Source organism: Cervus elaphus, chromosome 15 (assembly GCF_910594005.1).
Source record: "Cervus elaphus chromosome 15, mCerEla1.1, whole genome shotgun sequence".
Classification (NCBI taxonomy): Eukaryota; Metazoa; Chordata; class Mammalia; order Artiodactyla; family Cervidae; genus Cervus; species Cervus elaphus.
Genome location: NC_057829.1, coordinates 12,517,056 through 12,531,404, shown reverse-complemented (window position 1 = coordinate 12,531,404; position 14,349 = coordinate 12,517,056).

The following is a 14,349-nucleotide window of genomic DNA, read 5'->3' as shown; positions in this document are numbered from 1 at the left end:
AGATCCAGACATGTCTGAAGTCTATTCTAACTCAACCGAACAAGACTTACATTGTATTTCCACTGGAGCTTAGTGAGGCTAAGAAACTTATGCAAGGGTGCACAGCTAATAAGTGACCAAACCAGAATTCAATCCTGTTAAAGCCCTACCTTCCTTCAAGGCACCAGCTGCCTCCATCCTGAAGTACATTTCCACTTGCATCTCAGGAAGGACAGCAGCCTATAATCCTGGATCAGCCTCACTGGGCCGGCCAAGCTTTGCCAGGGCTATTTTTTGGGAGTCTCTAACTGTGGTTTTCATCTGTCCTGTTTGAGACACTCTGTCAGCCAATGATTCAACGATTCTTCAGAAGATGTGAAATGCCAGTTTGTCCAAACCCCCAGTTAGGAAGTGAAGTTTGAAGGCTTTGCCCAAGGTAACCCTGCCCTCAGTGAGAGCCCTGCCCAGGAGTGAGATGCCTGGCCCTCAGTGCAGCCCCTTTTGACAGTCAGAGGCTTGTTTTGGCCTGACTCCCAAAGGATGTCAGATGTTCATCCCAGACTGAGTTAGAAAACAACTTCCCTTCCACCCGAGGTCACTGCATGGTCCTTGGAAGCTCTCTGTGGGGGCAGAGCTGCCTGGACGCTGGCAGAGAGCCAGAGATGCTGAGCCAGTACTGTGCCCCAACCCCCGGGCTATGGGGATTTCGTGTCAGTGGCACCCAGCCCCACAGCATGGACCAAACTCTGAGGGTGAATCCCACCCCTCCCTCAAGGCCGAGGTCAAATGTTACCCCCTCCTAAGGTCCTCATGCGTTAGCTAGGCTAGTGCCTCGCTCTCTGTGTAAGGTGTACACCCCCTTGTGGCACCTGCCGTCCGTTTGGCAGCCCACCAGGCTCTCTTGTGGTTGTGGGCTCTCTATCACCCGAGGCCGTGACATGCTCACAGCACCCCTCTGGGTAAGGGTCAGTGTCACACGTTTGGGGCCCATGGTCTCTCACAACGTGACCCCACAGAGAGGACCTTGCTCACCAGCTCCTCACCACTTCCCTTGGGCATCTAATTCAGTATAATAAGGCCCCTAAATACAAAGCTTCACCTTGCAAACTTTCAAAGGTGTGACCATAACATTCTGTCAACATCAGGCATGAGTGAACTTGCAGCTTGCCCTCCTTCTCCTGTTGCTGACGACCCTTCAGCTCTTCTACGTCCCACCTCCTCTCCCTCCTCCAGCAAGTAACTCTTCCTGCCTATTCACTCAACTCCAGCACCTGTGTGCTGGCTGTTCTATTGTACTACTGTGTTTGCCAAGGTACTGTACTGTAAGGCTTCAAATGTTGGGTTTTTGGTTTTTTTTACTTTTTTGGTTTATGGTTTATGTATTATTTGTGTGAAAAGTATTGCAAACCTATTACAGTACAGTACTATATAACCAATTGTTTAGTTGGGTGCCTAGGCTAAATCTGATGGACTCACAAATTGGACTTATGAATGCACTCTCAGAACAGAACTTGTTCATATGTAGGGACTTCCTGTATATTAGCTCCCAAACATCAGGCATAAGAGAGGGGCAAACAGCATAATGAGACTTTGGCATGGCTCCTCCAGCCTGAGGAGTCTGTCATATCTCAGAGTCAGTGGCTTGGTGAGATCTTGGCAGCATGGGCAGGGTGCATGAGGATGAATCTGGCTCTGCCTCTCTAGCCGCACAACTTTGGGGCAAGGCCTCGTTTTCGTGTCCTCAATGTGCAGAATGTTGATGCCCAGATGCCCACGTAACAGGCCTTCTGAAGCAGGTCACTCATGATTGTGACCTGCACAGAGCAGGTTAGCGGCTGGCACTTGTCATCCTCTGCTACTACATGTTCATGGGTGTGATTACTTGATTAAGGACTGTCTTATCCACTAATAGACACACTTGGTGAAGCTGAACACTCTGTTTTGCCGTCTCTGCACTTCAGTGAGTCACAGCACACTCTCCAGCACACAGCACATAACTGGTAAATAGTTGGTGAGCATGTGATTGTCCGAGGGAGAGGGAAGCACTGAGTATTTGTTGGATCACGAAAGAGCAAGGTGTGGAAGGGCTGCTGATGTCGATTCTTGACCTGGGTGCTGGTGACATCCATTGGCAATACAAACAAGTTTCAAAACATAGGTTTCATTCTTGTTCAGATGTGGCCAGTCCAACAGATCAGGAGACAACTACTATTGTAAAGATAGTTTATTAGTCATGGTTCCCATGAGGAAGGGGTGCCCTGTGCCACAGGGGTGAGGGCAGATAAAGGAAAGGCACCAGGGTGTCAGGAGGGAGGGAGAACCACGGGCAGGAGCCTGGACTGTGGCTTCCATGGAAATGAACCAGTGAGGCAGGGTCAGCAGGCTCAGGACTGGCTGAATGGAATAATTTCAGGGCTCCAGGGAGTAGGCTCTTCCCTAGTTGTCTGGTACCTGGCCCTGGGTGATCAGGGCAGGGGGACAGTGGCCCTGAGTTAGAGTCTCATAGGGGAAGTGGTTGGGATGTGGGCTCTGGATTGGTTGGTTTGTATATAAAAGGAGTTTATTGTCTTTAGGAGTCAGCCAACCCTGGGAGGGACAGGCCCTCCAGAGTCAAGAAGGTCTCAAGACATCAAAACATCAGAAATACAGAAAATAAAAAGATGTGATGAATACAACATGTGATCTGGTCACCCCCTTGTGTGTATATTATACATCAATAAAAAGTGCACAACTACGATGAAGTAGTTGTTTGTAAAGCCACTCACATCCTCCATGTCTCAGGATGCCACACAGGCACACAGGGGCAGCAGGGCTCGATTTTTGTGGGGAGAGAAGGGCTCCCTCGGCAGGGCTGGCGGCTGAGGCCAAAGCAGATCCTGGAGGGGTCTTCTTGAGCCTTATTGTGGGGAGGCGACCCCTTCACTGCCCCTTCTTCAGCTCCGTTCTCCATGCCCAGCCCCTCCATCTTCCTGAGCTTCCTGCTTTGAGGGGCTCCATCTGGGACTGTGTACATAGTTGGAATATTAATGCAAAGCTGTGCCTTCTCTGGAGGATGCTCATCCCATCCAAGACCAAAGACCACCCACCTCTGGTCTCAAAAGGTCTGAGCCACAGGGGCCCTCTTTCACTTGGGTGGGTTCCATGTGTGGCTTATCATGGTGGAGTCTGGCAAGGGTGTTGCAGCATCATGTTGGTCCACACGGCCAAAGTTCTGGCTGTGCTGCTTGACCTTAGGATGACTTTACTAACCCTGCCCTGCCCCAGCCTCCTCATCTATAAATGTAAATTGTGATACTAAAATTAATAAGGCCCCAGTGGTAAAGAATATGCCTGCAATGCAGGAGAACAGGGTTCGATCCCTGGGTTGGGAAGATCCCCTGGAGAAGGATATGGCTACCCACGCCAGTATTCTTGCCGGGAGAATTCCATGGTAGAGGAGCATGGTGGGCTACAGTCCATGGGACTGCAAAGAGTCAGACATGAATGAGTGACTGAGCACCCTTTATAGGGTTACTGTGAGTCTTAAAGGAGTTACTATACCTAAACGTGTCCAGAACATAGAAAATGTAACGGAAGTGCTTGTTAACTTTGTAGAGCACTTTACTGTACTGTCTAGTAATTAGGCACAACTGACCGCTAGTTCAAAAAATGGTTATAATCACCATTAATTTTACTGACTGACATGGTTCTTAGTTGCTCAGTCTTGTCCAGCTCTTTGCGACCCCATAGACTGTAGTCCGCCAGGCTCCTCTGTCCGTGGAATTCTCCAGGCAAGAAATACTGGAGTAGGGGATCTTCCCAAAAATGCAGGCAGATTCTTTACCATCTGAGCCACTAGTTTTTCTTTCTTCTTTTTAAATTTATTTATTTTTTAACTGAAGGATAATTGCTTTACAGTATTGCATTGCTTTCTACCAAACATCAACATGAATCAGCCATAGGTTCACCTATGTTCATGTCCCTTCCCACATGAACACCCGACCTCTTCCCTCCCCATCCCACCCCACCAGGCTGTTACCTTCTCAAGCCTCAGACATTCACTTTCAGACCCTTACTGAGTAGCCCCTCAGTGCCACGATCTGAACTACTCTCTGGAGATTTCTAACCCAATGTGTCAGTAGGAGACAGCGGCAGTCATTTGTTGAAAATTTACTAAGCCTCAGATCACGAATTAAATACTTGGCACAGGTGAGCTGGCATAGCCCTGCCACATGATCACAGGATGTCTTTACTCCCATTTGACACCCAAGGGAGTTGGGGCTGGCAGGGCACTGCGCTTGCCCACGTCAACAGTGATGTGTTCTGACCAACGCTGACCTGGGCATGATGGGGAGACAGAACCTTCAAGGTTTCCAGGAAACGTGACTCCTGACCTGAGATTTGAAGAATGCACTGGTGCTATCCCAGCCAGCAAGGATGAAAGCAGTCTGGGCATAGGAAAACTGTGGGCACAAAGTGAAGTGCTGGGCAGCTGCACACCTGGACGACCCCAATGTACCTGTGAGACCTGAGGGATGCTGCTGGAGAGGTGCCAGGGGGCAGGCCATTCTCTAGAAGTTACCAGAAGAGTCCAGAATTCATTCTCAGGGGCCAAATTCTGTATACCTTTGTCATTTGAAATGGCCAAAATTCCAACCACAAACATATGTGACAATTTCCCATCACCTGCCTTTCAGATGACACAGGCCAAATCTTGACATAAAGGCCTGCCTTTGGTTTAATGGAAAAATACCCAGTGCTCAGACTCCATAGGACCAGATATCCTTCGAATCTGAATGCCTCTCCCAACTTCACTGCTCAAGGGACAGGTTCGACTGGGAATGAAGGGAGACCACAGGTGGCAAGGTGGCCCTGACCCAGCAGGAGAGTCCTGCAGCAGATCAGTCCCAGCCTCACAGCTTGTGGGGCCACACCCAGCAGGTGCAGCTTGTTAGGTGGGATGGCATCTCCCCAGTGTGATCAGCAAAGGTGACGATGAGCTGGGGTCTGTGCCAGTTGGGTGAGGTGGTTCCCACTGCCTTTTCCTCCGGCTCTGATCTCGCCATCCAACTGGAACCAACAGAGGCCTGCCTCCCACAAGCACTGCCCCCAGCAGAAAAAGGGGCCCCAGATGAGCTCTCAGCCCTGGCTGCCCAGTATTATCCAGAAACTTCTGATTCAGAGAGACTGGGTGGGCCGTGCCCCTCAGATGTGCAGAGCCCCACTGCCGTTGGAAGTACAGCCTGGACTGCCCTCCATCTGCCCTGCCTCAGTCTCTGACAATGCACAGGAGGGAGCCAGCCCCTCTCAGCCCCTGGGAGCCAAATGCAGCTCTCACACGTCTCAGGAGGACACACCTGATCAGAAGCACAGCAAGGAGAGTAACCACAATTGCATACTGGTCTAGACACACTCCCTCTGGTATAATCCCACATCCTTGGAAGAGATATTTGAGGACAAGTATTTACCCATCAATTCCTCAACTATGGCCTAAGTAAAGAACAGTAATTGGCCTATATTAGCTGTCTTTTTCTGGCCCAGGGACTGTTACAAGGGAGACACGATCACACACTGGAGGTAGCTACAGGAGGCCAACATCCCTACAGTGTGGATTTGAGGGACAAGAGAAAAAAAAAAAAGACAAGAGGTGTCCGCTATGGTGGGTGGGAAGCATCAGAATATAAACAATCACATTGGACCAATGGTCGGTGGTAAGCACAGAGGACCATGCAGAGGGGCCCCAGCGTCTACACAGTGGGACAGAGAGGGGCACGCCGTTTTGAATAAAGCAGCTGCACACAAGCTTGGTCTACATACATTTGTTTGCTTGTTCATTCATCGGTTCATTTGTTTGTTTTCTAAAGCCAGAACCAAGACAGTCCTAGCAAGGCAGTGGTTGGAAACTCAGGACCTGAGGGAGGTCCAAGGGAACCAGAAGGATTCACAGTTCAAGTTCACACAGCTGGTAACTTGCAGGTTGAGTGCTGAGGCTAACCCTATCCAATTTCAAAGCCCATGCTCTTTCCTCTGCTCATCACAATAGCGCCTTAGGTAGAAAAATATTTTGCAAGTCTAAGCAAGTACAAAAAAAGCTCATAAAGCTATTCATTGGTTTGTTTGCTGATATAATGACTTGGTTTTATAAGGTTTCTGAGAGGCTTACAAAAATACATAATTTTCAAAAATTACTTATTAAGCATTTACCATGCAGCAGGCACATGCTAGAGCTTTTACCTACACCATTGCATTTTATCTACAATAACCCTTTGGTAGGCAGTATTACCATCTCCATTTTTTTTGGATGAAAAAACTGGGATTTAAAGAGACTTTAATTTGCACAATGTGATACAGTTAGTACGGCGTAATGCTAGAATTCAAGTCAGGTCCAAGGCCTTAAGCTCTTAACTGTTAGGTTAAATAGCTGAAAAGTCAAGGTAAAGGAAAAACATAATTAAGAAATTGCAACCTGATTATACCCTAGAATTGCATTCCGTATCATCCTGATTGGAAATCAGAAATGAGCCAGAAATACTAAAGATTCCCAGCAGACAAAGCAAAAACAAATACTGATTATGAGTCACAATATCCTTAAGATAAAAACAAATTTAGGACAGCCCAACTTTTCTGATATTGTGAATTTTACCCATGCGTCTTCACAAAGAGAATAATACTGTATGATGTCATGGATAATGTCCTGACCACACCTTTACAATAAATACAATTGTGAGCTTTATACATCCTACACTTGCAATTCACACACTTCATCACAGTTAGGATAAAACAAAAGAATGTGTGAGTTTGAGAAGTTCTGTGTGAGGCCAAACCATTGCAATCCAATTCACAGCTCTCTGAGGAACTGATCTGAGCCAGGGTGTACGTGTGTGTGTGTGTGTGTTCAGCCTGCACTTTATTCAAGGAATCCTCTGCATGTATTTGATTAGGAGTTATACAGGGAGCCCTCATTGTGATTTCTGTTAAAATTAAGGTACTAAGGAAGATGGACCTGGGTGGATGGTTGCCCTGTCTATGTGGAATAATTTGGTTTTGATCACTGTTATTCCCTGGTGGCTCAGCGGTAAAGAATCTGCCTGCAGTGTAGGAGTTTCAGGAAGATTGACTGGAGAGGGAAATGGCAACCCACTCCAGTATTCTTGCCTGGGAAATCCCATGGACAGAGGAGACTGGTGGGCTAGAGTCCATGGGGTCGCAAAAGAGTCAGAAACGACTTAGCAACTAAACAACAACAATTTTATAAATATTGCTTTTAAATATCAATAAGCAATGTAAAGTCACTCACAGCAGACCATATGTAAGACAGCAGTCACTGCCTGCTACTTCAGTAAAAGGAGCCCGGGAGTCCCCTTCTTGAATGTTTGTCAGAATGTCTTCTGATCCCTCGTCCATCATTTTCCATTGAGAATACAGAGAAGTTCTCAAAGAATGAAGGTATTTCAAGAGGGGAGGTGCCATTGCATGTGTAGCTTCAAGCCTCGAATATCTCAGAGTAAATCACTTTCCTTTTTTGCCTTCACTCCTACCTAAGTGGGGCTTCCCCAGTAGCTCAGTGGTAAAGAATCCACCTGCAATGCAGGAGACCTGGGTTTAATCCCTGGGTCAGGATGATCCCACGAAGAAGGAAATGGCAACCCACTCCAGTATTCTTGCCTGGGAAATCCCATGGACAGAGGAGCCTGGCCAGCTCTAGTTCATGGCGTCTCAAAGAGTCAGACACAACTGAAGTGACTAAGCAAGCAAGCAAAATTCTCTCAATTTTGAATTAATATGAAATTTTTTGAATTCTATGAAATTCTATGAATTGTTCTTTTAAGAACAATACATGAAATACAAATTCATATGCCAATGCTATTTTGTGTTCTCTCAATTGTTTTGAAAATAAAGTAGCGATTCTTACTGTTTAATTCTAAATAGAAAAGTATTGTAGGACTTCCCTGGTGGTCCAGTGGTTGAGAACCTGCCTGCCAATACAGTGCACACGGGCTCAATCCCTGGCCCAGGAAGATCCCACATACTGCGGGGCAACTAAGCCTGTACACCACAACTGCTGGGCCTGAGCTCCACGGTCCACGCGTGACAACTACAGAAAGCCCACGCAGAGCAACAAAGACCCAATGCAACCAAAAATGATAAATAATAAAAGAAAAGAATAGCAGTTTAACAAACTAATAAACAATGGCCAGTGTGAGCAGTTGAATTATAGATGGGAGCAAATGAGGCAGCTCCCTTTAAAGTATAGCTTTGATCATGCAATAAAGAATTGTTTGAAAGATTTTCCTCTCTTCTTTATAATGGAAATAAAGTGCCTTATAAATGAAGTTTTTATTAAGAATTGAAAGAAAGCAATGAGGACAAAATGAACTTGGAATGAGGTGGAATTGGTGAGCAAGACATATTAGTAGAAAGTACATCAAAATATATGAAAATGTCAAATAAAATATGACTTGGAATGTCAGCTAGGTAGTATTCAGCATACAGCTTAAAATTGGGAACAAAATATTCTGATGTTTCTATTTAAGTCAGGAATGAAATGAAAAACTAGTAGGCCTATTACCATGAAGTGAAGAATTCACAATTTGGCTCATCAAAAAGAATTCCTAGATTTCAACATAAAAGAAAACTATTAAATTCATTTTAGAATCATGTGATAGTTTTTGCTTGTGAAATGGTTTTCATAATACAGACTGAATTGAATGGTGGCTAAGATCCAAGGCCTCTGCAAAAAATGAATGGTGTGTATATTTAATGAGAAAAAATGGGATAATGATTAGTGAAAATGGGCTGATGTCTTTATGACACCAATTACAGAAACCAGAAAAAATTCACTGAAGAAAAATGTGGAACTTATAAACATCTTTACTGCTGTGACATACAGTTATATATTGATGTTTAAGTTAGGATGCAGATTTTAGGTGAATTCATCCATTTTTAGTTTTCTAGTTTTAGTTTTAACTAGAATGAAAATAACTTGGTTAAATACTTCCTTTTTCTTTTGGCCTCACTCACATATGCCCTTGCGATCACAACCAAATGGCATGTTGCTCCCAGTTGCATCACTGAGAAGACTTGCCTGTCCAATTCTCTCTTATACCCCCCAGCACCTAGAACAGTGTACACAATAGCTGCTTAAGAAGCATTTGTTAAAAGAATAAATCCTTTTGAATGAGTGAATGAATGTCATTTAGACACAGACGTAAATGCCTCAAAAACTTGGAAACAAATTGACTCTCTGAAAATGACATTAATAAGATATACAGTGGTAAAGAATGTGCCTGCCAATGCAGGAAATGTGGGCTTGATCCCTGGGTCAGGAAGATTAAGGAAATGACAACCCACTCCAGTATTCTTGCCTGGGAAATCGCTTGGACAGAGGAGCCTGGCAGATTATGGTCCATGGGGTCAAAAAAAGAGTTGGACATGACTTAGCAACTAAACAAAAACAACAAAATATAATCAAGATATGGGTTATAGTACTAGGAAGTTATGACATAACATGATGGCAGCCAAGAAAATAAAAGACTAACTTTTTACATGTTGCTGGAAAAAATTAAGTAACAGAATGGGATCTGGTAAATGGGGGGCAGGGGGCGTCAATGATTAAGAATTTTTTTTTCCTCTGGCTACCTTAATTGTAAGAAAATAAGCTCCATGAGGGTAGAGACTTTTTTTGGTTTGGATGGATAGAGGGATGAAGGGATATATGTGTGGGTGGGTTGACGGATGGGTGGATGAAGGAATGGCGGGATGGACAGATGATTCATTTATCCATGTAGTAAAGAATTGTACAGGTTTCCCTGGTGGCTCAGATGGTAAAGAATCTTCCTGCAGTGCAGGAGACCTGGGTTCGATCCCTCAGTTGGGAAGATCCCCTGGAGAAGGGAATGGCTACCCACTCCAGTATTCTTGCCTAGAGAATTCCATGGACAGAGGAGCCTGGCGGGCCACAGTCCATGACATCACAAAGAACCAGACACGCCTGAGTGACTACCACTTCCACTTTTCAAAGACTTGTCCACACTGATCCAAATGGTAAGACACTCACTACATCTCAAGCCCCCTGTGAATCTGCTCCTCACACCTGCATCTCCACCAGCTGCAAGGGCCTCAGAGAAGAGGTACACATCCTGGAAGGCTGAGCATGGCTGTGTCTCGCTGCCAGGGAAAGGCGGGCATGAGAACATGAGGTGAACTGTGACCCCCCCCACCCTCCGGCTCTGCAAGAACAGACAGATGCTCATGGGCATCATCCAGCTCTTCTGCCTGGTCACCTGCCAACCTCCAGGTATTTCTCTTGTCTACCTGACTCTGCTCCAGGTAACAGGAAAAAGAACCCAATCTACTTCCTCCTGGAGAATGCCCAGGCAGATGGGCACACAACATCAGTTTGTGAGTCAGTAGCCACATGGCCACACCAGGTAGGCTGGAAAGATAGTCTTTATGCTCTGTGACCATGACCCTGGTGACTCTCTTCCTCTGCAAAGGGAAGATGGACACAGAAGGACAGTGTCGGTCCTTTACTGGCATGGGGTAGGGGGGCATCTGTAGGCTATTTTGCAGGGGAGGGTAATCCGGCACCAGTAGAATTAAAATGTTGATGTTTGTAAATGAGTTACAGTTTGCAAATTATATCTCTCCTTGATTGTCTTTCATTTCAACAGGACTCTGAAGATCAAGGCAGAGAGCTGTGGTTGGCACACCTGTGTGAACAAGCAAGGCTTTGGTGGCCCATGGACTCCATCAGACAAGCACGTGACAGACAACAGGGATGGGGAGGGGGAGAAAGGCACAGACCACATTTTAAAGCTGGCGGTGGGGGAGAGTGCAGCTGCCTGGGCTAGACAGCCAGGTGGAGCCCAGGAGCAGGTTGGTACTGTCAGCATTTGAAGCTCAGAGGAATGATGTAAAAACCCATGTGAAGGACCTTGCAGATACCTTTACACAAACATCACCCACAAAGGATGAGAACAGGCTTCCCAAGGACTCTGAAACTAGGTAGGGCTTGGCACATTCAGTAAGAATCACCATCAACAGATCTGTCCCCTGTAAACCTCTTCCAAGTTTGGGGATCATAACATTGTGAGTTAACCCAGAAACTAGCTGACACTGGGCTCACTGATACGGTGAAGATTCCCAAACTAGCACGAATGTATGTCACCAGACCACAGGGGGACCCTGGGTTAGGGGTCTGATCCACTGCAAGCCCTGCCGATACGGGTGGCCTGCTTATACCACCTCAGCATTTCTATCACTGGCATGACTCATGGCAACAGAATTAGCCTAACGCCAAGCATGTGACCTCATGGCTTAAACGTGTGTGTTTATACCAGGACGGCTGCCTCTCAACTAGAAGATGCAATGGAATGGGCACACGTGTCCATACAGCCATCCATGTGAGACACAGGTGCGACTCTGTCACCAAGAATCACAGAAACTCTTGGGGAAAATAAGCACAGAAAACCCCCAAATACCTTTCCCCAGCAGTAAGAAATTAGACTATCCCAATATTTCTGATTTAACATGGCTGATTTGAGATTCACATCTCAGGAGAGGAAAAAGTGACAGATCTCTTGCCAACAGCTAAAATGGAAATAAAATGACAAAAACTTTACAAAAATATCCAAATCAGAAATACACTGTAAATGTAATCAAAGGTACATAGTGCCCTGCCTATCAATTTGCTTAAGTGATCTTTTCATTTTCAGTGAAAATTATAGACATAGCTATTCTCAACAAATGTGTAATTTGGATGGAGAAAAGCCCAGAGCTAGTGTAAAATTCATCTCTATCAGTTGGTGTTTAGCTATTTCTAAAATGAAATAGAGTAGAAACAATTCCAAAGCTCCCGGAAAGTGACTGGATTCAAAGAAGTAGCAAATAAAAAGGAAACATGTGCAAAACCCCCAGCATCCAGCCACCTCAGAGGATGTTCTGATTCTGGTAGATTCTGTCCACTTTAGGAACCCAAATGTCTTTCTATCTACATATTAAAATTTTTGCATTGCCTGGAGTGAAGGCTATCAGTGCAAGTCTATGACCTAAGGGCAAGGACCACAAAGATAGTAATGGCTAAGAAGGTCAAGGTTTTTCTTAAATTTCACATTTTCTTTTTCTGGTTCTGTTATTAAACCCCAATTTCTGACACCTCCAAGAGCAACTTCAGTGTCCAAAAGAAAAACCCACCAAACCCCAACTTCATGCAAGGGGATCCCTCAACATAAACATCCTGTCCCTCTCTGGCCCAGAGATGGGATGGATCTTGTCTGATCAACTCTAGGTGACCAAACCTCAATATATTAAAATGTCAGCATCCCAGTTTCCAGTGGATATCTTCCAAAGAGCCACAACTAATAACAAGCACCTCTTAAACTCTCTACGTTGTCCTCACCAAATACAAAACATGCCCTTCACTACCCAGTTCCTGTTTATCTTTAATAATCACATTTTCTAAGAATGTTTCCTATGACTTTCTGTTTGGTTATAGGAGCACAGCGCTGTTTGGTTGCTTTTGTCGTGGGACCTAATCCAGGTTCAAGGATTGCTTGTGTTATCTCAGTAATTTCTTAATCTAGAATATCCTCTCACTTTTTCTTTTATCAGGACATTGACTTTCTGATGAGTTTTCTAGAATGTCCCAAAGATTGTTTTGTCAGACTGTTTTCTTGCAGTGTCACTTAAGTTGTTCCTCTAACCCTCAACTTTCTGAAAGTTAGATCTAGAACAGTGCTGACCAACAGATGTACAATGTGTATCACACATGATTCTAAATTTGCCTTTGGGGGGGGGCGGTCCTAAGATGGTGGTGGAATAGGATAGGGGACCACTTTCTCCCCAACAAATTCATCGAAAGAACATTTGAATGCTGAGCAAATTCCACAAAACAACTTCTGAATGCTGATGGAGGACACCAGGCACCCAGAAAGGCAGCCCATTGTCTTCGAAAGGAGGTAGGACAAAAGATAAAAGATAAAAAGAGAGACAAAAGAGCTAGGGATGGAGACCCATCCCAGGGAGTGTCTTTAAAGAGAAGTTTCCAAACACCAGGAAACCCTCTCACCGGCAGGGTCTGTGGGCAGTTTTGGAATCTCAGAGAGCAGCATAACTGGGAGGGGAAAATAAATAAAATAAATAAAAAGAAAGAAAGAAAACCCGCAGATTACATGCCTAACCGCAACTCCCAGCAGAGAAGTAGCCCAGACGTTCGCATCTGCCACCAGTGAGTGAGGGCTGAACCGGGAGGAGAGGGCTGCATTGCTTAGAGTAAGGACCAGGCCTGAATGCCCTGAGGGCAATGTGAGGGAGGTAACGTGAGATAGCAACCCAGACTGTGGGATAGCCAGAGAGAGAGGGAAAAAAGAGAGAGAACGATCCTGTGAAAAGCCCTCACCTAAGGCACTGCCGGCCTGCTCACAGAGCAAGGGACTGAGCGAATACCAGCTCAGAGCTAGCAGGTGGGGACTGACCCATCCCCCACCGGAGGTAGGGGGCAGGAGAGCGCCAGCCAGAGCCGGAAAGGGGCAAACTCCGCCCCAGAGACAGCATCTCCTACCAAACTGCGAACAGGCTTCCAGTTTATAACCAAGACTTCCTGGGATTCTGGACGGTTGACATCTGCCGGGAGGGTTGCAGCCAGAGACCAGCTCCCCAGAAGAGACACACAGGCACACCTGAGACGCTGCTCCCGCTGCCACCCAGGAAACCGAGCGGCTGGGACGGGGAGGCGATAAGACGCAGCCCCTACCTGGGGAGAGAGCACTCCCTAGCACCTGGTCGCCTGAGCTGCTCGGACCTGGGAAGGGCACAAAATACAGCCCAACCCAGTCTGCGCCTCGTGGAGTACCCGAGAACCTGAACCTGAACCTGAGCGGCTTAGGCCTGGGAAGTGCACGCAACCGAGGGCCCGACTCAGACAGTTCCCGGCAGAGCAACCTGGAGCCTGAGCAGTGTAGACGGGGAAAGCACACACGCCGTGAGCGGGGCAAACCCAGTGTGGCCGAGACACTGCGAGCGCTCCCCACACGCCAGGGATGTTTGTCTGCAGCGCCCCTCCCTCCCCACAGGACTGAACAAGTGAGCCTGAGTAAGTGACCACCAGCGCCCCCTTGTGTCAGGGCGGAAATTAGACACTGAAGAGGCCCGCAAACAGAAGAAGCCAAAATAAACAGAGAGAAGGGCCTTGGAAGTGACAGGTGCAACAGATTAAAACCCGGCAGTTAGCACCGACTACATACGAAGGGGCCTACAGATCTTGAGAAGTATAAGCCAGATCAAGGAACTATCTTAAAATGAACTGACCCCACACTGTCTGCGACAGCTCCAGAGAAAGTCCTAGATATATTTTTATTATCATTTTCTGTTATTAAAAAATTTTTTTATTTT